This window comes from Aotus nancymaae, unplaced genomic scaffold (assembly GCF_030222135.1).
Source record: "Aotus nancymaae isolate 86718 unplaced genomic scaffold, 86718_ANA_hifiasm-v0.15.2.pri h1tg000011l, whole genome shotgun sequence".
Lineage (NCBI taxonomy): Eukaryota > Metazoa > Chordata > Mammalia > Primates > Aotidae > Aotus > Aotus nancymaae.
Window position 1 is genome coordinate 39,541,463 of NW_026988422.1, and position 25,173 is coordinate 39,566,635.

General features: G+C 40.9%; 1 long non-coding RNA gene across 1 annotated transcript; it reads left to right on the forward strand.

The window, feature by feature from the left end:
• The first annotated feature begins 3,588 nt into the window (after positions 1 to 3,588).
• On the forward strand, positions 3,589 to 25,171 carry LOC105725800 (uncharacterized). The gene is made up of 3 exons (XR_001109370.2): positions 3,589 to 3,636; positions 6,303 to 6,371; positions 25,093 to 25,171. It is a non-coding gene; the product is annotated as an uncharacterized LOC105725800 (long non-coding RNA).
• Positions 25,172 to 25,173: the final 2 nt, after the last annotated feature.

Here is a 25,173-nt window from a genome sequence, read left to right on the forward strand (position 1 = left end):
AAAAGAGATACTATGAAAATACTAATATAAGGAAAGCTAGGGACCCACACAAATATCAAATAAAATAGACTGTAAAACAAAAACATAATTATGGATGAAGGTGATTATTTCATAGCAATAAATAGGAATAGTTTTACAATTAAAAATTTAAATTAAAATGCTGAGTGAGCAAGTATCTAGCAACATAGTCTTACAATATGTAAACCCCAAACTGAAGAACTTCAAGGAGAAACTGACAAATCAACAACCACAGTAGGAAATTGTATTGCATACATTACTTAGAAATTAATCAATTAAGAAGACAAAAGAACAAGTAAGGGCATAGGAATTTTGACTAATACAATTAACATGGTAGGTATGACAGGTATTTATAAAACTGTACACATCAATTAGAAAATATATATTCATTGTAAGGGTAAATGTAACAGTTACCAAAATTGATCACATGGGTCTAACTGGCCTGGGATAAATCTCAGGAATCGGTCTTTTTCTGAAGTTCCCCAAGCAATTCTAATGTCCAGTCAGGATTGAGAGATGCTGTATTACAGCAGTTAAAAATGCATGACCTGTATTTTCCTGTAATTACGTGAATACATCTTGAAAAAGCTCATGTTGAGAAGAAAAAGCCCAGTTACAAAAGGAGCATTTATTATATTTATGTCAAGTTTAAAAACAAAGAACAGTAGTTTGTGATAAAAGTATAAATTGCATGTTATCAAAGCATAAAAATATGCATGAAATGACATACCTCTGTCGAGAGAGGAGGGAAAGGGTTGGAGAAGGACACTAAGTAGACATTGAATTATTTCTAAAAAATAAAATAGAGCAAAATATCAAAGGTCAGTTCTGGGCCAGGCTTGGTGGCTCATGCCTGTAATCCCAGCACCTTGGGAGGCTGAGGCAGGAGGACTGCTTGATCCGGGAGTCCTAGACTAACCTGGGCAACATGGCGAAACCCTGTCCCTACAAAACAACGACAGAAGGTCAAATCTCATGGTTGGTGCATGGAATGTTGTTACATAGTGTTGGTCTTTTTGTGTATTTGAAATATCTCATGTTTCAGTAACTGAAAAAAAAAATAAATTCACTGATGAATTAGGTCTACCGTCCACTGCACGATACAGAATGTCTATTGACCAGGGAAGGAGACTGTAATTGTTTTTTTTCTTGTAAGGTTCGCAGCATGACATTGTCTTGGTGATTCCACAATCAACCTGAATCTTTTAGGTTCACAATTTTGGTTTGTCAGCACATCAGTTCGGTGAGAAATAAAACTTTTTTGTGGACCTCAGTATTCCTCCATGATGGGCACATTATCAGACTCACATCACGTTCGAAGAGAAACTCTAAGGAGATGTCTGCTTAGAGAGCACCAGAGTTAGCCTAAGAGGAATTGTTTAAACAATAACATGTTCCATAGCATCAGGCTCTGATAACACCTGAGGCAGTTATCTCATAATGGGATTGGCCTTGGCAATATGATTGAAAGTCTCAAATTCCATTTGCTGAGATTCTGTCTGCTCTGAACAGAGCTGAACGAGCAGAGTCTATATCTGACTCTGTGAATATCATTATTTTGGGCTTTTGAGGCCTTTGCTATCCTCCATACATCCAGTCTGGATTCACCACTCTCCCTTTCTGCTCCCATAGCTCTTTGCAGACCTCTGTTGGCACTGAGCACCTGGGATTTGAAAATTTCTGTTTATGTCTCTGTCTCCCTAACTAGACTGCTCCAGCAAAGACAAGAACCACGTCATTTAAACTTTCTATCCTTTAAGTCCTTGATGCTGGTTGCAGACTATTTTGAACTCTCTGCTTCTGGGTATGTGGTAGGATTGTACCTCCTGACACCCTGAGGTCATCTGGCTGGTTATAGCCAACTAGTTCTGTGTGAGTGTGATTGAGCGTGATTTGTGCCAACCCTGGGCCAGAGAAGCTAATTGTCAGACAGAGACCTTCCCACCCCCTTGGCTATTTTCTTGGTTGACCAGCAATGTAGAGCAGTGAGTCCTCTGTCAACCTAGTGCTCCGAGTGGGAATGGTGGAGATGAAGAACAGGTTGCCGGACAACCCATGCTGCATGTTTAGTGTGAGTGTGAGTGTGAAACAATCAACCCATGCTGCATGTTCAGTGTGAGTGTGAAACAATCTTTCTTGGTTTTAAGTCACTATGATGTGGGGTTGTCTGTTACCACAACATTAGCAAGTCCATCCTGACTGATACATATCCCCATCATCTGGTATGGTGCTGGCATCTCTAGGTGCTTAATAAATGTTTACTGAAAAAACTAAACTAATCTAGGATAATACTAAATACAATAGTGTTTGTGAAAGTGTCAGGCATCTAAGAAGCACTAAGTATTAATCGGATCCAAGGAATACATCTATATTATATGTTTCTTTTTATTTTTTATTTTTAGAGACAGGATCTTGCTCTGTTCCCCAGGCTGGAGTACAGTGGCACTGATAGCTCACGGTAATCTCTAACTCCCAGGCTCAAGTGATCCACCACCTCAGCCTCCTGAGTAGGTGGGACTACAAGTGTGCACCACTGTTATGCCCAGCTAATTTTAAAATATTTTTGTAGAGACGAGGGTCTCACTGTTTCCTAGCTGGTCTTGATATGTGGGTTTTAAGTGATCCTTCTGTCTTGGGCTCCCAAAGTTCTGGGATTACAGGTATGAGCCAACCTGCTCAGCCTTAGGTTTCTTTTTAAATGCATACTTCAGTTGTGTGTGGGAACGCATGTCTGGTGGAATGAAAATTAAATTACTAAATTAGATATCATTATCAACAACAAGAGGAATATCATTTATAGCCAAAGATAAAAAGTGATTACAGAATATATTTCTCAAGCAGAATATTTAATATCTCAAATTAAACAAGTATCCAATTAAAAAAGAGCATTTAAAATCCTACCATAGGTCTCTTGTACTCCAGGTAGGCTGTGTAGTTTGTTTCACAATTACTCATTTAGCTCTTCACTGCCCTCTCCAGGTTCCACAGGTTTTCCTGAGATGGGGAAAGACTCATTTGTTACCAGCAGTTGGGGGTTGAGCGGAGGAGGGGTAATGGGTGCCAAAGCATAGGAAATATTTATTTTTGAATTGTTTCCTTGGCTTCTGTAATTGTTGCTACCTTCTGCAATAGGCATGCCAGCTGAAATAGGGCTTCTTAATAGCTAAACTCCAAGAAAACCTAAGTAAGTAAGCAGCCACTAATGTTTATTGAGTATGTAACAATGTCCTAAGAATTTATGAAGAGTGCAAAACATAAATAAAATTTCTCTTCACAGGGAACTTATAAGTACCCGATGGACTCTGCGTAAGAGGCAACTTGCAAATGTACAAGGGATGATCACTGATCTGTGTTGGGCAAAGCCCAGGTTGCGTGTGACAGCATGTATGAACGTGTATTTCCTTTCCGTGTAGAGAATGAATTGCCTCTTGTGTAACTGTGCTAAATGAAGTGCTTGTGTATGTTAACTGGTAACATTCACACTGCTTTTCTCCTCCAGGAAGAAGCACTGCCAGGTCCCAGGAGAACAAGAGCAGTGCTTTCTCCAAATCTTAACAGGAGTAAACGGCGGGAGGGAGAGCTAGTATTCCTGTAGTAGAAGCTGAAGACAGAGTAAAAGTAATTAATTCATGGGAAAAATAAACAAACAATTGGACTCAGCCAGAGGAAAAAGACAGTAAACACCCCAACACCCAAGGCAACCTAGAACAGTCTATGTAATCTAGCCTCTGCTGTCAGCTTCATCTACCATCATGTGTCCCATTATTCATGGGGCTCCACATTATATTCTAATTGTTCCTCAAACATTTTATATCTTTTCTCCCTGAGGGACTTGGCTCTTGGTATTTGCTTTGCTCTGAAATCTCTTCCATAGTTCTTCACAATGGCTGGCTTGTCTTAGGTCTTAGTTCAAATATCACCCTCTCAGAGAAACCTTGCCTGACCTCCACTATATACATGGAGTGTTTCCAGAATAAATGAAGGTATTGAACAAATGGGCTGGATAAAACTGAAAACAGGGTGCTCTGCTTGGTTTTTTAGAAAAACGGAAATAGAGGCATCACACATGGAGGTGACATACCTGAGATTATCCAATAGATCTGTACTCTTGAGTCTACATGAGCTGCTATGCAGAGTTTGACACAGAGGGACAGTCTGCAAATGGACCTCTTGCTATTAACTACTGTGCACCTATGCTTTGTTATCAATGGAATGTGTGTAGCGTTTGTTTCATGGCCTTGGGGAGTATCCTTAAATCTTTTGTCATTTAGTTTCTTCATCTGAGGTTAACAATATATATATTTTAAAAAGCTGTAGAAACTGGGAAGAAATATTTGCAATTTATAGCACAAAGAATTAATAACCATAATATGTATAGAGCTTCAAAAAACACAGAAAAAAAAGGCCAACGCATCTATGAAAAATTGGTTGGAAATATGAGCAGAGAGTTCACAGAAAAAGAAAGGAAAATGGCTTTTAAATATATGAAAAGATACTCAACCTTACTTACAACAAATACACTTTAAAACTTCATTGAGATAGAATTTTCTCTCCTGTCAGACTGCCAAGAATCTAAAAGACTTCTGTTTATGTGTCTGTCTCCCCAGCTAGACTGATTGCTCCAGCAAAGACAAGAACCACGCCATTTAAACTTTCTATCCTTTAAGTCCTTGATGCTGGTTGCAGACTATTTTGAACTCTCTGCTTCTGGGCATGTGGTAGGATTGTACCTCCTGACACCCTGAGGTCATCTGGCTGGTTCTGGCCAACTAGTTCTGTGTGGGTGTGATTGAGTGTGATTTGTGCCAACCCTGGGCCAGAGAAGTTAATTGTCAGGGGGAGACCTTCCCAGTCCCTCAGCTATTTCCTTGGCTGACCAGCAATGTAGAGCAGTGAGTCCTCTGTCATCCTAGGCCTCCACTGGGAATGATGGAGATGAAGAACAGTTTGCCAGCCAATCCATGCTGCATGTTCAGCATGACTGTGAAATAATCCTTCTTGGTTTTAAGTCACAACATACTGTGTTGGTGAGGCTGTGGTGAAATAGATGCTTCCATACGTTGCTAGTGTGAATGTAAAATGGTGCAAGTCTCATGAATGAGAATTTGACATATCTAGTAATATTACATATGCATTTTCCCTTTTATCCAGTAATCCAACTTCTAGGAATCTATCCTAAAATATGTTGTAAAAGTACAAGAAGACTTTTAAACATGACTATATTGCAGCATTGTTTATAATAGCAAAAGCTTGGAAATTGGTTGAATATCACAATGGAAGGTCCACTCAGTGGAATATTATGCAGCTATAAACAAGAAGAAGACTTTTCTATTAGTTTGTTTTCATGCTGCTCATAAAGACATACCCAAGAATGGGCAATTTATAAAAGTGGTATATAATGGACTTACAGTTCCACGTGGCTGGGGAAACCTCACCATCGTGGTGGAAGGTGAAAGGCACATCTCACATGGCTGCAGACAAGAGAAGAGAGCTTGTGCAGGGAAACTGCCCCTTTTAAAACCATCAGATCTCATGAGACTCATTCGCTATCACAAGAACAGCATGGGAAACACTCGCCCCCATACTTCAATCACCTCCCATGACACGTGGGAATTATGGGAGTTACAATTCAAGATGAGATTTGGGTGGGGGCACAGGCAAACCATCTCTACCTCTATGTATTACCATGAAGTGATAACCCCAATAACATGTTTAGTGAGATAATTTATGGCCCTTGTGTATTTTTTTTTTCTTTAAGTTATCTACATTGAACAAACCTTAAATTTACAGTTAGAAAAATCATATTTTTTTTATCCTAAATTACCCAGAAGCCCATGAACATCTTTTCTCAGAAAGTTTCTCAGTTGAGAACTCGTGAAATCCAATTCATTTATATGTTAAGATTTGTACTATGGGATGTTGACAGCCTGGTGCAAATGACCCAGCCTGGCATGAGGCTTGCCTCTATTAGAAAGGTGTAGGTTCAGAAAGGGGAGTGCTTCAGAGGCTGCCACATCCCTCTGAAGATAATCTGCAGGTTGGACCTGCTGCCATTAGGCAGTTAGGCTGCCTAGGGGATGGTTTCTGGCTGGATTAACCAGATTTGCCATTGGCAGGTGGGAGAGTTGCACCACCAGAATTAGGTTTGCTACTCCATTAAGCTTTTGACCACGTAATTTAAACCATATTATTATTTTCCTAATAGGCAACACATTTGCATTTTAAAATGCGAAGAGTATGAAAGGATAGGCAGTGAAATGTCTTTTTATCATCTGTTTCCCCAGGCATGCAGTTTCCCTCTCAAAGGCAACTAATCTGATAGGAGCATGTGGAACGAAAGAGGATGGAAGACGGTGAGGCCAATATTGGGAAGGTTACATTTGAGGAGAGCTGGGGCTCAAGCATTCTAGGGCACTGGGAGACAGCATAAAATTCATCCTGTCTTGATTTTAGATGATTTGTGTGTGTGTGAAAAAAGGGAGGAGACATTTTATATGTACCCACATTGTGCCACACTCCGCTTTTGTGTCACTTAATATCTCTTGGTAATTGTTCCATATCAGTGCCCAAAAAGCTTCCTCATTCTTTTTTTTTTTTTTTGCAACTGTTCAGTTTTCTATGTATGGTTACATAATATTATATTTAACCCGTTCTTTACTAGTGTCTGTTCCCATTTGTTTTTCCATTTCGAGCACCAGACTTTAAAACTCATTCATCTAGGACACACAAAGGATTTTGTTTCCTACGAAGAGCTCCTGACTTGCTCAACTGTTTTAAACCCCCACCCCACATGGAATAAGCACACTTCACCCTTCTCTCACAACAATTAAGTCAACTTATCTTTGAATAAGTAGCTGGGGGTGGGGAGGACACACCCCTGGAGTGTGGGTTTAGGTTTGTTTGATTGGGGCGTGCGCCAGGGTGGGTGGAGCAGGATGAAGAGCTCTTCATTAGTGTTTCTCATGTTTGAAGTCAGATCTTCTTCCCTAGCTGAGACCAGAGTCTTCAAGCTTCTAACAGGAGTTTCTAGAGCCACTGAATCTTTCAGAGAACAGGTACAAAAGCTCTCAGCTGGTGTAAGAGCAGAGGAAGCGCCTTTACAAGGGGCTGCTTGGAAATAGGGGCAAGCTACTAAATTAGCGTGCAAAAGCAGAAAAGGGCCCAGGGTATTTTTAAACCTCTTACAAATAGGAGCAAGCCCAAATTTAACACTGGCTGGCTTTTTAATGTGGCTTTCTTTTTCACCCACCTTCCCTTCAAAGGGGTGCTTTTTTCTTCTTTCTGCTGAAATACAAGGGCTTAGGGAGCAACTACTCAGTTCCAACCAACAGGGCAAGTTAACACTTGTAAGAGCAACACCCAAGTACGAAAGGAAGCCGAGTTAAAATAAAACCACACCTCCTTCCCCTCAGGGTGACAAAGTTAACTAAACCCAGTCTGGCCTCTACGCTCCAGCAACAAGCAGGCTGAAGCAAAGGGCAACTGGGCAGGAAGAAGAAGGTGGAAATTGGGGTCATCCATACCTGCCCAATTCCCTTGCTCCCCTCTGTTCCTGCCTCTCCAATTCCTATCTCCACCCAGAGCTGGTCTAATGCAGAAAAGTGAGGGGAACTCGCTGTACCCATTTCTCTTTCTAAATATCTCCTTAGGCAACTTAAACCTTTGTTCTTTCTTCCCCCAAAACAGTTCTCAGAAGGAGTTTGGTACTATAGAATCATCTATACTAGAGATAATTAATAATCTTTAATGAATTGTTCCTTCTAGAAATATTCTTACCCTTAAGCCAAATAAATGATTGTAAAGGTCACAGGGCACTTCAGGCATCAGTGATTTCACTAGTGGGAGGTAGTGTGGGTAGAACCCTAGTATGCTCCAGACCCTAAAATCATATCCTATGATTGGTTATCTCACATATGCAAAACCACAACAGTCTACGCCTCTAAACACACTTAAAATACTCTTTCACTGTTAAACAACTTGCATTTTTACACTCCTTAGCAGAATAGCTTGAGTGAAACCTGCATTTATATGCAGTGATCGAGGCCAGCAGTGTAGAGCATCCGCTCACTGCATTCTAGGACAGCTCTGGTCCCCAAGCCCAGAGGTTTAGGTAGTATATGGTCAGACCATTGAGCTGAGTGCAAAAGCTTGGTGATACCTATCGACATACAAATATTCATCCATTACGTTCATTTATTTATTTATATTCACAATTTTATTTGGCTTGAAGCTCAGTGCTACCTATCTGGGTCTGAATCTGTATCCAGATTCAGAGCCTGATCTGTGTCAGCCTCTGTCTTCTGGAAGCCCCCAGTTTGGGAAAGAGACCATGCAAGGTGTGCTCAGGTCCTGCCCTGGCTGATTAGTTCATGCAAGAGAAGCCTCCCTGACTTTAATCCCCAGGACTAATTAGCTTCAAGAGTTGGAATGAGAAGGCACTCAAACCATAAATGTATGCAAAGCAGCAGCAAGCAGATTAGAAGAACCTGGCAGTTTAAAAGTAAGTAAGCCTGCAGAACCTCTCGTGCATCTTCCTCTGCCCTTGTCTGGAAGCCACCTTTCTGCAGCCTGGCTCTCTGTAGCTGTCAAAACCCCAAACTTAAAGCTATTGGCTCAGTGATTAGACTCTGGGTTTTGGGGTCAGGAAGTTAGCTTGGGGAGGTGGGCGGCGGGGGGGCGGCGGTGGGCGGTAAGTTTTTCTGCGGTTGTCTGAGCAACTGTGGAAGAATTGTTTGATCTTTGCAAGAATTGAAAATACCTTGCTGCACTGTCAGTGGCCTTTGGTAGGCTATGGGCCACGGTTGGGGAATGTTTTACTTGCCTTTTAAGAATAGGACACTGGGTCAGCTATTTAACATTCAGAGGGGCAGCACCAAAGGACAGATAAATGTCTGATGCAAAGAAGGGTAATGAAAGGAGTCTAGGCCTTCATCACGCTAGCTCCTCCCCAGGCTCTGGAAGATCCTGAGAGTTTCTTCTAGTGTTCAGGCTTTAAATCATCCAAGATCTCTTAAGCTCTGACTGTGAAGAGCTTGGGGGAAATCAATGGACAGAGCCTAGAGCGATGCCACTGAATCCCATGATTGTCCAAAAGAAATATTTTACTAACCAGCCATTCTAACGGGGGAAACTATGGCCAGTAGAAACATCTTCTCAGAGATCACTCAAGAAAAGCGATAGATGAAGCCAAGTCTCTTCTTGGGAGGTGAGAATAAGTGCATCCTTTCCCTAAAACCCAGTGGTGTAAGCACTCTTCCCAGTGCATCATCCTCCTTATGGCCCCCACAATAAATCCAGAGATCTTTAGTAATTTCTCTGTTAAATGAAAACATAATGGAGACGTCTCAGAGTGATGGGTCAGCATGCAAACACAAATGATGTCCAAGCAGGACTCTTCGGTAGTTTCAAAAGGACCGAGACACAGGGAAGCAGGAAAACAGGATACAACAACCGAAGGAGGAAATTGGAGAAGGCCTGACAGCAGGACTGAGAAAGCTGGCTTCAGAGAGGAGAATGGCACAGTAGGATTCCCTAGGGGAGAGCTCCTCAGGACTTAGGGAAGCAGGGGAAACACTTCTTTCAACCTTTAGTGAATTAGGGATTTCTAGAGCTAGAAAGGGGAAACTCAGACCGGGCGCAGTGGCTCATGCCTATAATCCCAGCACTTTGGGAGGCTGAGGTGGGTGGATCACTTGAGGTCAGGGGATCGAGACCAGCCTGGCCAACATGGTAAAACCCCATCTCTACTAAATATACAAAAATTAGCCAGGCATGGTGACGTGGGCCTGTAATCCCAGCTACTTGAGAGGCTGAGGCAGGAGAATCACTTCAGTCGGGAGGTGGAGGTTGCAGTGAGCTGAGATCACGCCACTGCACTCCAGCCTGGGTGACAGAGACTCGTTCTCAAAAAAAAAAAAAAAAAAACTCACACCTCTAGAAACTAAAGGAATTTGACAGCATAGTTTTACATAGGGCTGGAAAATAGAAGCAGGACTTGAATGAGGATTTACAATCCTAAGGATTAAGTTCTAGACTGGTATAATTCGATAGAACTATTAAGGCCCGGCATGGTGGCTCACACCTGTAATCCCAGCACTTTCGGAAGCCAAGGCGGGTGAATTACCTGAAGTCAGGAGTTCGAGACCGGCCTGGCCAACATTGTGGAACCCCATCTCTACTAAAACTACAAAATTAGCTGGGCATGGTGGCACATGCCTATAATCCCATCTACTCAGGAGGCTGAGGCAGGAGAATCGCTTGAACCTGGGAGGACGAGGAGGTTACAGTGAGCTGAGATCATGCCACTGCACTCCAGCCTGGGCAACAAGAGCAAAACTCTGTCTCTCACACACAAAAAAATTTTAATTAAAAGATTAAAAATTAGAAATATTAATAGAATGGTAGGCACTCATATGCAAGTTTACATTTTCTAATAGCCACATTAAAAGGAGTAAGAAGAAACAGGTACAATTAATTTTATGAATATATTTCATTTAGCTCAATATAGCCAAAATATTACCATTTCAACATGCAATCAAGTATGATTAAAATATTTTACATTAATTTTAACCTTAAATTAATTAAAATCAGGTATAATTAAAAATTTATTTCCTCGGTTGCACTGGCTACATTTCAAGTACTCCATAGCACATGTGGCTGTTGGCTACCATGTTGGACAGCAGAGGTCCAGTTGAAGGCCCTCAAATTATGGAACCTCAAATGATGGAACACTTCAAATTTGAATCCAGACATCTTAGTTGTGAGAATATATGTGTTTTAACTGAACTTGAGAGTCTATTTTCTCTTGAAAAATTTAGTTGTGTGTACTTGAACAGCGGTGCACACGGGACTGTGCTGTCCAAGGTGGAGGGGCTGTATCTTTCAGATTATAAGAACGTAGGAAAGAGTCAGGGCCTGTAGTGGCCGTCTTCATCAATTAGTGGAGACTAAGTTTTGCCTCAGTCACAACCAACCTCCAAATGTTGGTAATTTTACCTTCAAAAAAATTTTTTTTTGAGATGGAGTTTTGCTCTTGTTGCCCAGGCTGGAGTGCAATGGCACAATCTCGGCTCACCACAACCTCTGCCTCCCAGGTTGAAGTGATTCTCCTGCCTCAGCCTCCTGAGTAGCTGGGATTACAGACATGTGCCACCATGCCCAGCTAATTTTGCATTTTTAGTAGAGACAGGGTTTCTCCACGTAGGTCAGTCTGGTCTCGAACTCCCGACCTCAGGTGATCTGCCCACCTCAGCCTCCCAAAGTGCTGGGATTACGGGCGTGAGCCACCGCGCCCAGCTAAAAATGTTTATTTTTCTCTTATGGTGTATGTCCACCCTGTGTTGGGGAAGGAGGGACTTGAGATAGGGAGACTCTGCTCTTTGTCCTCACTCCATGACTCAATCTGTCAGAGCGGTTGCTAGCTGAACTTCATTGATCACCAAGGGCAGAGGAGAAGAGTGCACTGGATGTTCCTACAACTCAATACTAGACCCAGAGCTGACGCCAGTCACTTCTCCTCACTGGCTGCAACTAGTCTCATGGCCACATCCAATCCCAGAGTGACCAGGATGTGCAATCCTACAGTGTGCCCAAAAGGCAGGCTTAGAGATGGAAAACTTGTGAACAGGACTACTGACTTTATCCCCACCTTTTTGACTTGGTTGGCTGTTGTGAAGTTAACCCAAATTACATCCAGGGACCAGATGGAGTGCCACGTTGAGCTTCATTGAAGAACGTAGTCCACATCTGTTTTGTTAAGGAGATACTGCCTGGGAATTGTGCTTTTCTGGTGGAGGGAAGGTCCAGAAAGATAAAATTTCAGGTAGATGAGGTTCAAACAGGAGAAAGACATCGGGAAGCAGTACACTACAGTATTTTATTTCTCACTCTGGCAAGAAATCAGAGATGTACCTTCTCAACTGGTCTGGGACAAGAGTAAGAATCTCTACTCAAACACTGGGCATTGTAAAGAAGAGTGAGTAAACACAAAGAGATTGTGTTTAGGGTGTGAATTCACATCAAGCATTAAACAATGTAAAAACCAAGATTAAGTATGTTTTCAAAGACAATAAGTGTGAAAACATTAATAAGGGGAAAGCATATTATTTAAGATGGAAAATATTACCTTATTTTTGAATCACAGAATCATCATTTTTGTAGCAGGAAATCTTAACCTCATTTGATAAAATAGAAAACGAAGAGAGGCTAGATGCATTGCCTGAGATTAGCGCATAGTAAGTAAATGGCCTTTTTGGCATTAAGCTCTGGACTCCTAATTCTTTGATGAGTAGTTTTTTCTTCCCTAGTGAAACAATTTGCATGAGGGGGCTCCTTATGAGGGGGGCTCCTCATAATAGTTCACTCCCAAAGTGAACTATTATGACTATTATTCCTTCCTATGCCAGCCCCAGATTAGTCAGATCTGTCTCTAATGTTCTGACTTTCTTTTCATTTCTAACTTTGTCTTCAAGTCTTGAAGATAGATGTGAGTTTATGAGATCAGGGACAACAAATCTCTCTCCCTTTAATTAACATTTCTTTTTGCAGACGAAAATAGAGGTAAGGACCTGTTATGGACTGAATTGCCTCTCCACAATGTTGAAGCCCTAACTCCCAATGCTGCCATATTAGAAGACAGGGCCTTTTAAAGAGGTAATTAAGGTTGGCTAGCCATGATGGCTCAGGACTGTAATCCCAGTGCTTTGGGAAGCTGAGGTGGGTGGATCACCTGATATGAGGAGTTCAAGTCCAGCCTGGCCAACATGGTGAAACCCCGTCTCTACTAAAAATACAAAAATTAGCCAGACCTGGTGACACAGGCCTGTAATCCCAGCTCCTCAGGAGGCTGAGACAGGAGAATCACTTGAATCCAGGAGGCAGAGGTTGCAATGAGCTGAGATCACGCCATTGCACTCCAGCCTGGGTGACAAGAGCAAAACTTTGTCTAAAACAAAAAAAGAAAAAGAAAAGTTCTTCAGGTTAAATGAGGTCATAAGAATGGGGCCCTACTCTGATAGGACTGGGATCCTTACAAGAAATGGATGAGACACCAGAGAGCCTTCCCTCTCTCCTGTTTCCATGGAGGGAAGCTCATGGGAGGATACAGCAAGAAGGGGGCCATCTGCAAGTCAGGAAGACAGGCCTCACCAGAAACCAGCTCGGACAGCACTTTGGTTTTAAGCTTCCCAGACTCCAGAAATGAGAGAAAGTTTTGTTGTTTAAGCCACCTGGTCTGGGGTATTGTGTTATGACGGCCCAAGGTGACTAATACAGGACCTATGCCACAATTCTTTCATTTCGTTTTATAAAAATGTCTTGCTAGGACACAACTAGCTACCTGAATTCCACAAGGCTAATATTTGTGGTTGGTACCATATTGGGTGCTGAAGGGAACACAGAACATAAGACACTGCCTTCAAGAATTGTAGCAATGAAGATATAGACACCACCAAGGTAAAAATCACTGAGGTCTAGAAATAATTCACGGGCCCAGGAAAAGTGAATTCTGACTGGGAAGTTGAGAAGCTTCCATAGAGGAGGCAGCAGTGGTTGGGTAGGACCTCGTCCTTCAACTTCCCCATGCCATGTTGTCTCTTCAACTTGGTTTATTTGTATGTCACACAACACGTGCACACACACACACATGCACCATTTCTCAGTGAAATCAACATGAGCATATTTGTTAAAGAAAAACCAGCATGAGCACCAACTATGTGTAAAGCACTAGCATGTGTTATTTCATATAAACCTACAACACCCCAATTTTGTATTTTTAGGCCTATTTTGCAGATGAGGAAGCAAGCTGTAGGTAACTTGACTGAGCTGAGACTTGAACCCCGATCGGTTTGACTCCCCAGACCAGGATATTATCTCTGTAAAATAACAGGTGTTGCTGCCAAATGTCTCAGATAAATCTTTCTTGTAGATCAGATAATTGGTGAATCGGGCATTTCATTTACCTGTAGGTGTATTATTTTAAACTTAGATGTTCTTGTTTTTCTATATCAGGGATCATTTGTGTACTTTCCCCACTGATGTAGTCGGGATACCTTTATCAGTGCCTGGCACATGGTAGATATTCAATAAATATTTGTTAAATAGTAATTGCTTTTACCTCATGAAAAATGTATAAAAAGTAGCTTTAGGAATGACAGACACTAGTCCAACAGATCCCTTCAAAGGGCTGAAATGCAAAGGGACAGGATGGCAGAAGATGGAGACTGGTGATGGGGTGGTTCAGGCTGATGAAAGGTTTTGAGCTTGTGGAATGTGAGGGGTCAGGGAGATGTGAGGAGCTGTCCAGCTGGCCCCTGGAAAAGGCAGCCTGGAGATAATATTGTGTCCGTGGGGCTCATATCAGGGGACAGCTGAGGCTAGAGACAGACGGAATTGAGGGGGAGACCAGGAGATGATGAAAGCCTAGGAGACTTCTGGTTTTTAGGAGGCAAGTGTGTCCCAAACTGAACTATTATGACTTTATTCCTCCCAATGCCAGCCCCAGATTAGTCAGATCTGTTTCTAACGTTCTTTTCTTTGTGCCTTTGTTGACACTTTTTCTTTCATTTGGACTCCCCATCGCTATGCACCTCAAATCCAAATTCCATGAAATTCTAACACCGACTTCAACTGACTGACTGCCCTCTGAATTTCTGCTTTTCACTATGAAACTAATGAGCTCTGCTTTTCTGATTGCTTATCTGTCAGGGGAGCATTTTTGAGCACCACTCCTAATATATGTGTTTATTCATTTTTAAAAATATATACCTACAACTGCTTTAAAACATCATGCAGAAATGAGATAAATTTTATTTTTATTTATTATTAACTTTTGTTTATTCTTTTTTTTTTTTTTTTTTTTTTTTTTTTGAGAAAGGGTCTCCCTCTGTTGCCTAGGATGGAATGCAGTGGTACGATCATGGCTCACTGCAGTCTCAAACTCCTGGACTCAGGCGATCCTCCTGCTTCAGCCTCCAGAGTAGCTGGGACTACAGGCATGTACCACCATACCTGGCTAATTTATTTTTTATTTCTTGAGAGATGGAGTCTTGCTATGTTGCCCAGGCCTGTCTCGAACTCCTGGACTCAGGCAATCCTCCTGCCCCAGCCTCCCAAAGTGCTGGGATTATATGCTTGAGTCATGGTGCCCAGCTAAGAGAAACTGTAAAAGGTGAGCTAAAAAATAAAATAAACAGTCTTTGAAAATATGCTAACGTGATGTCTTAGTGTTTTTACTAGCTCAGATCTCAAGGAAAAGTATTCGCTTAAAGACATGGTTCGTTGTTAATAATAGATATAAATTTATATCTCAAATATTATTTCATTTTTGATAATCTCAAAAATTTATTGACACCCTGCCATATCTGAGAAGGTCATCCTTCTGCTTACCTCCTATTGAAGCTGATGAAGAGCTTGTAGTATGAAAGGAGAAATGTCAGCCCTGCCTTTTTTTTTTTTTTTTTTTTTTGAGACAGGGTCTTACTTTGTTATCCAGGCTAGAATGCAGTGGCATGATTTTGGCTTAATGCAGCTGTAGTGGGGTGATCTTGGCTCACTGCAGCCTCAGACTCCTGGGCTCAAGGGATCTCCCATTTCAGCCTCTCTAACAGCTGGGACCACAGGCATATGCAACCGTGCCTGATTAATTTTTGTATTTTTTGCAGAGATAGGGTTTCTCTATGTTGCCTAGTCTGGTCTTGAACTCATGGGCTCAAGTGATCCTCTTTCCTTGACCTCCCAAAGTGCTGGTATTACAGGCATGAGCCACTGTGCCCAGTCCCTGCCATTTTCTTATTGTTAATTTGTACTTAAGTTATCAATATTATTTTCAATCCATGGATAATTTATAAAATATTATTCATGGCATTTGTCCATGTTTGGGGAGCTATATTATCTAGTTTTTACTAATCAAAAAACTCTGTTTAATTGGGGGAAAATAAGCCAATTTCTCATGATCACTGGGAAGTCAGTGCAATCACTACCAACTTTTCCTCTGTGAAGATTCCACTCTTCTCTCAGGACACATGACTGTGTGACATGGTCTGGGTGAAGATCCCAGAGTCACCCCTCCCTTTAGGGCATATCGGAGAACTTGGTCCTGTCTATAGCCCAAAGCACTTGCTTACTAATTCGCTCGAATTGTTCTGTTTCGTATGTGCTTCTCTTTATTTTCCTAAATCTGTTAATAAACCTTTTGAAAGTTGAGATGGCTATGACGTTTGTCTCTGATGGGTTGATAACATACATTAGCTCTTCCGTCTTCTATTCATGTCACCTTTTCCATAAAGTTCAAGTCAAGGGGAATCTAGGGTCCAAAGTTTATTTGAGTGGCCGGCATTCCTACGTGTGGTCAGCGTGAACAAGCCACACGGGTTGAGTAGAGCCTCTTCTCTCTAAAGTTTCCAATTTGCATCTCTTTTCAAGAAAGTTGACTCCCCTCTAGCAGCACCGCACAGTTCTCACTTCGTGGCTTTTAGCTGGAATGGTCTATTCTCATGCTGCCAGCCTTCCTTCCTCCTCCCACTGCTCCTCCGCGGTATGGAACATCTCTACTGCCTGAGTTGACAAAACCAAAACAAAACCCAGAACCTGGGAAAATACATTTCATTAGACATCTCCTCCCTAAGGTAGCAATTCAGAAATAGTGCTTTCTGTTCAGTCTGCTTGAAAGTAACATTTCTCAGCCAGAGCCTCAGCAACAGCCCCAGCTAAGAGCTGTCAGGTAGGCAATTCACCAGAGCCTTTACCAGTAGAGGGAAGTCACAGAGGATGACTGACAGGAGTCTGAAGATCTGAAGAGTCTCCACTCTGGTGACACGAACCCCATCTTGTCCTTGTTCTATTCATAACAATGTGTAACTGTGAACAAGTCACTCACTGGTCTCTTTCCTTCCTTCCTTCCTTTCTTTTTCTCTCTTTTTCTTTCTTTTCTCTTTCTTTCTCTTTCTTTCTTTTCTTTCTTTCTTTTTCTTTCTTTTCTTCTTTCTTTCCTCTCTCTCCTCCTCCCCTTCGCTCCCCTCCCCTCCCCTTCTTTCCCCTCCCCTCCCCTCCCCTTCCTTCCCCTCCTCTCCCCTCCCCTTCCAGTCCCTTCTCTTTCACAGTATCTCACTCTGTCACCCAGACTGGAGTGTAGTGGTGTGATCTTGGTTCACTGCAACCTCTGCCTCCCAGGTTCAAGCGATTCTTGTGCTTCAGCCTCCCAAGTAGCTGGTACTACAGGCAGGCACCACCCTGCCCAATTAATTTTTGTATTTTTAGTAGAGACAGGGTTTCACCATGTTAGCCAGGCTAACTCCTGGCTTGAACTCCTGACTTCAAGTGATCTGCCTGCCTCAGCTTCCCAACCTGTTGGGATTACAGGCATGAGCCACTGTGCCTGGCCGGTTTGCATATTTCAATGTAGATAAAAATCTTATCCACTTCATCAGCTTGTTTTGAGGATTGTTGGGAAATGGTACAGTGAATATATTTTGAAAAAGTAAAAGATGAAATACAAATGCAGGAGGTCGTACTGAATTCCCTGTCTTCTGAAAATATTCTTCATTCTTTTGCTCTATAGACCTCACAATAGGTAGTACTTAATTTTTTCACCGGGAAGATGTGTGATGCATAGTGATATTGTTTCTTTTTAAATCAGTGATCAGAGAGTGATTTGATGCATAGGAATATCAGTGGTAACCCAGAGGGGCATATTAGATAGTTTGAGGATGGTAGGGTAAGGGTGAGGTTGGAGCTCTCTAAATCTTTGTTTTCTTATTTATCCTTCATCTCTTAGTGCACTTTTCAGTAGTTTCTGTGTGCCCACTCATGCTGCATATTGGCAGTTCTGATTAAGGAAATGACTCTTTGTCAGATCACATATGTCCACATATTTAATTCTTTATTCATGTTGATTCAGCAACACTTATTAAAAACTTTTACATTAGGACTTATTCAAAGTGCTGGAAGAAAAAAATGTTCACATGTAAGAAATATCCCCAGCTGGGTACAGTGTCTTACACTTGTAATCCCAGCACTTTGGGAGGCCAAGGCGGGTGAATCACTTGAGCCCAGGAGTTTGAGAGTAGCTTGGGCAACATGGTGAAACTCAGTCTCTACAAAAAAGATAGAAAAATTAGCTGAGCATGGTGGTACATGCCTATAGTCCCTCAGCTACTTGGAAGGCTGAGGTGGTTGAGGTGGGAGGATCACTTGAGTCTGGAGGTTGAGGTTCCAGTGAACTGAAACTGTACCACTGTATTCCAGCTTGAGTAACAGAGCGAGATCATGGCCCAAAAAAAAAGGAAAAAAAGAGAAAAGAAATATTCCCTGTCTTCAAAAAGCTTATGACTTTTGTAGCCCTTCAATATTGAATACATACACCAAATTGCTTACCCCTAACTGCTGAGCATCTGTAAAAGTCAAGTTTTTGAGCTGGATGTCTCAGTTCAGCTCTGAGTGGTAGGATGTATGAGAAAGTTAAATGCATTCAGACACCCTGGGAAATAAAACCTCTCATATGCAAATTGCCTAGTTCTTACTCTTCTCCTTTCATTGTGTTCATACCAGCCTAGCTGAGAACTTCCTCAAGAAATCCCCATTGCATCACTAAGATAGGAAGCAACCAGCTTGTAGATTGCCTATGGCAGGCAGTCTCTCTCCAAGCGGGGTTGCTTGAGGGTCTCTGATTGGTATCTCTTACTAGGAGTTCATTTAAAACCCTTAGAGTTCTAACCCATAAAATATTGCACTTTCGTTTTCAAAGTACTTATTCTAGTCTTGAAACGACCAACCCTATGACAGGGACGGGGCAGTTCTTATGCTTATTTTACCATAGAGAAAACTGAGGCATCCAAGTCACGGCACCGAAATAATAATAATAATAATAATAATAAACATTAAAATTAAAAAAAAAAAAAGAAAATTTGAGGGCTGGATGAAGGAAATAATTACCCATTATCTAAAACTCCTAAGTTGTTAGGTCTAAAATTTTCAGCACGGAAATTACTCTGTGATAATGTTTGCTTCTCATCATTTGTTGTCTGCGCTTCATGCTGTCACTCCATGCCATATCATGTCATGCCAATTCATTTCTTTTTCTTTGGTTTATTCACAAATATTTACAGAAAACCATTTTAGGCAAGACAGTGTTTTAATGGTGGAGAGATGAATATGGCCTGCTCCTTGAGCTCAAGGAACTTACAACCCATTGTCTATGTTTTCACTGATGCTCCCAATTCTAACTTGCATTTAGCAAACACACTACTTTTGATGGCGCTGTTGGGATTATTACAGTGGTGCTGGAATTCAGAGTCCAGGGGCAATCGTAATGGTGAGTGGCATTGGGGCCAGAAGTGGTGACAGCAAGTGTCTAGAAGTTGTGTCAGCAAGGTATCAGACATAAAATGCCATGCTTATGTTTTCTAAGCCTGGCTTTCACCTTTCTGTCAATTTTCTAGTGTACTGATTGGCTTTCCAAAAGTTTATTTTTCTTTTCTTTTTCTTTGAGATGGAGTTTCGCTCTTGTTGCCTGGGCTGGAGTGCAATGGCACTATCTCAGCTCACTGCAACCTCTGCCTCCTGGGTTTAAACAATTCTCTTGCCTCAGTCTCCTATGTAGCTGGGATTGCAGGCACCCACCACCACACTCAGCTAATTTTTTGTATTTTTCATAGAGGCGGGGTTTCACCATGTTGGCCAGGCTGGTCTTGAACTACTGACCTCAGGTGATCTACCCACTATACCCTCCCAAAGTGCCAAGATTACAGGCGTGAGCCACCACACCCAGCCTTTTCTTCTAAGTTAGATAGCATTAGTTTCTGTTGAATGCTTTTTCTGGCACATATTCTCAACAAATCATATATATGTATATATAGAAAAATATATGTCAAGAAATTATATTCCAAAGAAAAATTCTAATACACACATTTAAAGTCTAGGTGTTCATGGTCACTCACACATAGAATGCCACCATGAGTTACCATTTCATGCTGCTGACCCTTGTCCTCAACGCTGTCTTCCTGGCCCTCTGCCCTCATCTAATCTCAGCGTTACCCATCCTGTACTCAGGGTGGACTCAATTTTCAGAGCCAAGGTAGGGAAAGAACAAACATCGCATGTTCTCACTCATAGACGGGTGTTGAACAATGGGAACACATGGACACAGGGAGGGGAGCACTATACACTGGGGTCTGTTGGGGGGAGGGGGGGGAACAGCTGTGGGTGGGGAGTTGGAGAGAGATAGCATGGGGAGAAATGCCACATATAAGTGAAGGGGAGGAAGGCAGCAAATCACACTGCCACATATGCACCTATGCAACAATCTTGCATGTTTTTCACATGTACCCCAAAACCTAAAATGCAATAAAAAAAAAAATATATATATATATATATATAAATTTTGCATTTAAGGAAAAAAAAAGAAATTGTTTTAAACACTGGAAATTATTAGTCTGTCTTCTGAATTTAGGATTAAATGATAGTTTCTTTTCCTGAAGTTTTTAATGTGGTTTTCAGGATTGGGGTGTTTATTATTTTCCTTTGGATTACACTTATAAAAATTTTTGGCTGGAAAAACCCTTGCTGATATCTGGTATCCCACTTTATTAACTATAATCCTTCATGAATAAACCTGCAATTGCTTGATGAGTATGGTAACTTTTCAAGTACCATATGAGAATGTAGGAACAACATTCTCCTCCCATCTTCTTGCCCTCTTTTCCCTCCCAGGAAAGCAGCTATTACTATTAACAAGTACATTGTCATCTTTTGCAAATGTAGACTAGATTATTCAGCTAAAATATTTTTTTCTTTTTTTTCTATGCCTTCCACCATGTGATCAAAGTATTTTTTAAATTTTACTTTGCATGAAGGTGTTTTTTCTTTAGACTAAATAGAGCATACTGGATAAAATATTTGGATCCAATTTTAACTCAAGTGGACTGAAAATATTGTAAGAGAAGATTTTTTAAATTAAATTAAATTCTAATTTTCAACCAAAAAAAAAAAGAAATGTCACTGAAGGCAGTGACTGATATCACATAAGCTTATGTCTCTCTCGTTGATAGCAAACACTACCAATCTAGTTCTAAATCTTATGCTCTGGGCAAGTATGCATTATATCTGTTACCAGATAGACCCAGCTAGAGTACACCTATTTTGCAAAAGGAGTTCCAGGGCTGTTGTGAATGGGCAGAAGTTTTAGTCAGTATCTGGGAAAAGATTTTGACAAGAGAACCTCTTGGAAAACTACCTTGTGAGGCACAAATGTAATGCTGATCACAGACAATCTGGAGTGCATTGTCTGTTTCAAAAAAATAAAAAATGGGTCCCAGAATTGAAGTGACTAAATTCTGGAATTTTCTACAGATTCTAAAGTCATCCACTGGAATGTACAGGTCTTGAAACAGGTACAATTGGTTTTACGTCCCACATGGGGCCTGTTCACATACTCAGAACTTTTGACTAAATTCATAGGCAAAACTGATTTTCACTAAAGTTTCTACAGAATGGTCTCGTTACACTGTTCTATAGCAGGCATTCTCACTCATGAGTGCACTTTGGAAACATCTAGGGAGCTTTTCTAAATACTGATGCTCAGACTTAGAGATTATTATATAATTGGTCTTGGGGGAAGGCACTATTTTTTTCCAGATCCCCAGGGGATTCTAAAGTGAAGCCAGGTTGGGAACCATTTATGTACAAGAACAAACACATCAACATCAAAAAATAGTCAATTCAGTTAACGTTTAAGGTGAGGAAGAGAAAAATGAGAGATCTTAAAGTCGGAATTTAACACTCAGAACAACGCTTAAAAATAGTATCTTTGTAAATCATGACTCTCTTATTATAGGCATGCCAAGAGCCAGTAGCTAAAACCATTGGCTTCCTCAATTCTATAAATAAGAAAAGTCTTTGCTTTCTTGTGCTTTCAAAAATGTCCAGCATAGTGCTGCTCTGAGAGAGACAGCTACTTAGAGAACATCAGTACTTTACACCTTCTCCAGCTTTGATCCCTTTGTTTCTAACATTCTCTCCTATTCACTTTCGGAACACACTCAACTGCTTGTTCTGCACAGTGAGCTTCATCTGCAGAAGGACTGACAGCTTTGGGCAAATACAGTCAAAACCAAAACAGCTCTCGGAAGCCCTAGACATCTTCAGATGTGCTGAATTTAGAGTCAGAGTTCTTCTTTCTCAAGGATCCCACCGTAAAGGCAATGCCTACATGTACATATAGAGTTATTGTTGTTGTTTCGGCCTTTTCTTAATTGTATTTTTAATTGTGCGGGAAAGGATAGCAAAATTCTGGATGGTTTTCGCTCCACGGTTTGCCGAAATATGCATGCACACACATAAACACCTCAGATGTTCAAGAATTCCCATCAAGAAGAGAACTATTTAAAAATTGTAATGCTCTCCATTGACACCTCGGCTGAAGAGCAATTTTATAGCATAATTATAATGCATTGCATAATTTGGATAAGCTTTTGTTCTCACTGTGATTATCCTCAGAGAGTTCCTTTTTCACCTCCCCCTTCCCACATTGACTGAATTAAGAATATCCAACCCTTAAAGGCTGTTTTTCTTTCAAAGAATAAAAATGATGCTTTAAGACTAAGTGCCTAAGAAGTGATGGGTGGGAGAGAAATTTTGGTACATGACTCACGTCTTTATTGTGGTAAAGGTAATTTTTTACTGTTCTTAAGAAGTTTCTACCTAAGATTTCACTGGGGTAGGGGAAAGTCAGTGGAAGAGAATTACAGGAATCAAAATTCCTGGCCATGTTGTTATTAAACCATGTATCGTAACATTTAAAAAAGGTCCAGAGAGAGGACAGCTGGTAGGTTTATTAATTTGTTCATGCCCTTGGGCAATCACCAACCCTTAAGAGTCCTAGTTTGCAATGAGGAAACTGGACCAGATGAGCCTTAAAATAAACTCTTACATCCTAGGATTTTATTATCTGGGAATGTAATACAATTGGAAGATACAAAAATGATGAGAAACTCAATATTAGATCAATTTTTTGTGGACCTTGGGGAAATGAAAAACTCTGATTCACTTTAGGCTTAGTGTTTTAACAGAGACAATAAGGATTTTAGAATGGCAATATTTCCAAGTCCACTGTAAGTGCTGATAATTTTTCTCTAACTGGAAGTGCCCAATTTTACTATCTGGCTACAACTAATAGCCCTTGAAAATGAAATAAGAAGAGTGAAGGTATCAAAATACATTATCAGTCATTAGGCAACCTATATTGAGACTTGGTTAGCATAAATAATTTATAAAGAACACCTGATGCTTCTTTTTTCTTACTAAGTACTGGATTTTGGAGGAGTTACGGTTTTTTTTTTCAGCCATACCTAGCATATTTTGGAGGTCATCATAAATATGGTAAAATATGCCCTGATATTTTAAAAGTGCTTGGAAGATCAGAGGCTGCCACTATCCATTAAAAATTATCAAGGCAATGCATAAACACGGTAAAACATCAGGTCAGTACAGGAAAATTCAAAATGACAATTTTGACTCCTCCCTTCCTCTACTTCCTTTCTTTAATGGTTCATAATGTTAGCCATTCCGGTGGTCACCTCAATAACGAAATGATTTGCTGATGGTTTTGTCTCTTGATTTCTTCGCTTTTGACAACATTCATTGTCTACTTGCTGTGAAAGGTGAAAATTCAGATCATTCTATCTTCTCACACTCCATGCCCTTTCCCATTTTTGATAGTAATGCTGTTGATTTTTGTTTTCCTCTTCATTACTTTTGTAACTTCAAATATTGTCATTTTATCTCTATTTCTTCTGTGAAGCCTTTGACCTCTTAAATGTCTGAGTGCATCAGATTTTCTGGCTGTCCCTGCACAGAATTTCCTTGCACCACACTCTCTGCTGTTAATCTGACTCTATCACTTCCTCCAATACACTGTTTCAAAATGTCCACATCCTTGAATATGTCAGCTAACATTTAAAAGATGTCCATACTTTTGATCATTCTTATACCAGATGCACACAACACTAATGTAATGTTAATTTTTTTTTTTTTTTTGAGATGGAGTCTCACTCTGTCGCCCAGGCTGGAGGGCAGTGACACAATCACAGCTCACTGCAACCTCTGCCTCCTGGGTTCAAGCGATTCTCCTGCCTCAGTCTCCCTAGTAGCTGGGAATACAGGCGTGTGCCACCATGCCCGACTGATTTTTTGTATTTTTAGTAGAGAAGAGGTTTTACCGTGTTAGCTAGGATGGTCTCGATCTCCTGACCTCGTGATCTGCCCTCCTCAGCCTCCCAAAGTGCTGGGACTACAGGCATGAGCCACCGCACCCGGCAATTTTTATGTCTTTATCAGTATCGTTTACTGAGTAATCTGTGTTGGTCTTAATGTCCTACTTAACCTGATCAACTTCTTGAGGACAGACATGGTAGTTATTTTTTTATCTTCTCACAAACAGATGTGCACCAAAGTGAGCTCAGTAACTAAAGTGATTAAAATAAAGAGACACATTCTCATCCCTTAAGTTACTGTTGACAGTTTTGAAGTGTCAGTCCGAAGTCATAGTTTTAGAAGAAAATGAGATTTTTTCTAGCTTAGGAGAGCACTTCTGTTCACCTGCTGGGAGTGTTAATTAACTGATATCTACTTCGTCTCCATCCTCCCTGGAGAGTTAACACCTTTCTTGGCAGTAAACCAAGTGGGTTGACATTAAGCCTTGCAAAGATTAGATAAAGGCCAGGTGTTTTTTATATACTTTTTTAGGGAGAGGAGGGCACTGTATTAATTTTGTTTTTGTGCTATGTATGTAGTACAAGGTTTCATGGTTCTTGATATCTGATTCACTTTTGGGTCCCAGTAGAAGAAAGCAAGGAACACAGATTGGAGGGTATATTCTTGGGAGAGAGGGAAAATGATTTAACCTTGCTGTGGTTCTGTCCTTGCTCAGTCAGATGGTAAAGAGGCAACTAAAGCCATTGGAAAGTTAGGAATCTTCTAGGGTGCAGGGTAGGCACAGTGCACACAGGCTGGTAGTTTCTCATCTTTTGACTTCCTGATATTTTGAGCTCTCCGTTAATTAGCTCTTATTCACTTTTTTCATAGGATTTGTCATGAAGAATTGAGAGTGCCCAGAGTCTCAAACATCTCTTTAAAATCAAATTAAGATTAAACTCAACACAGGTC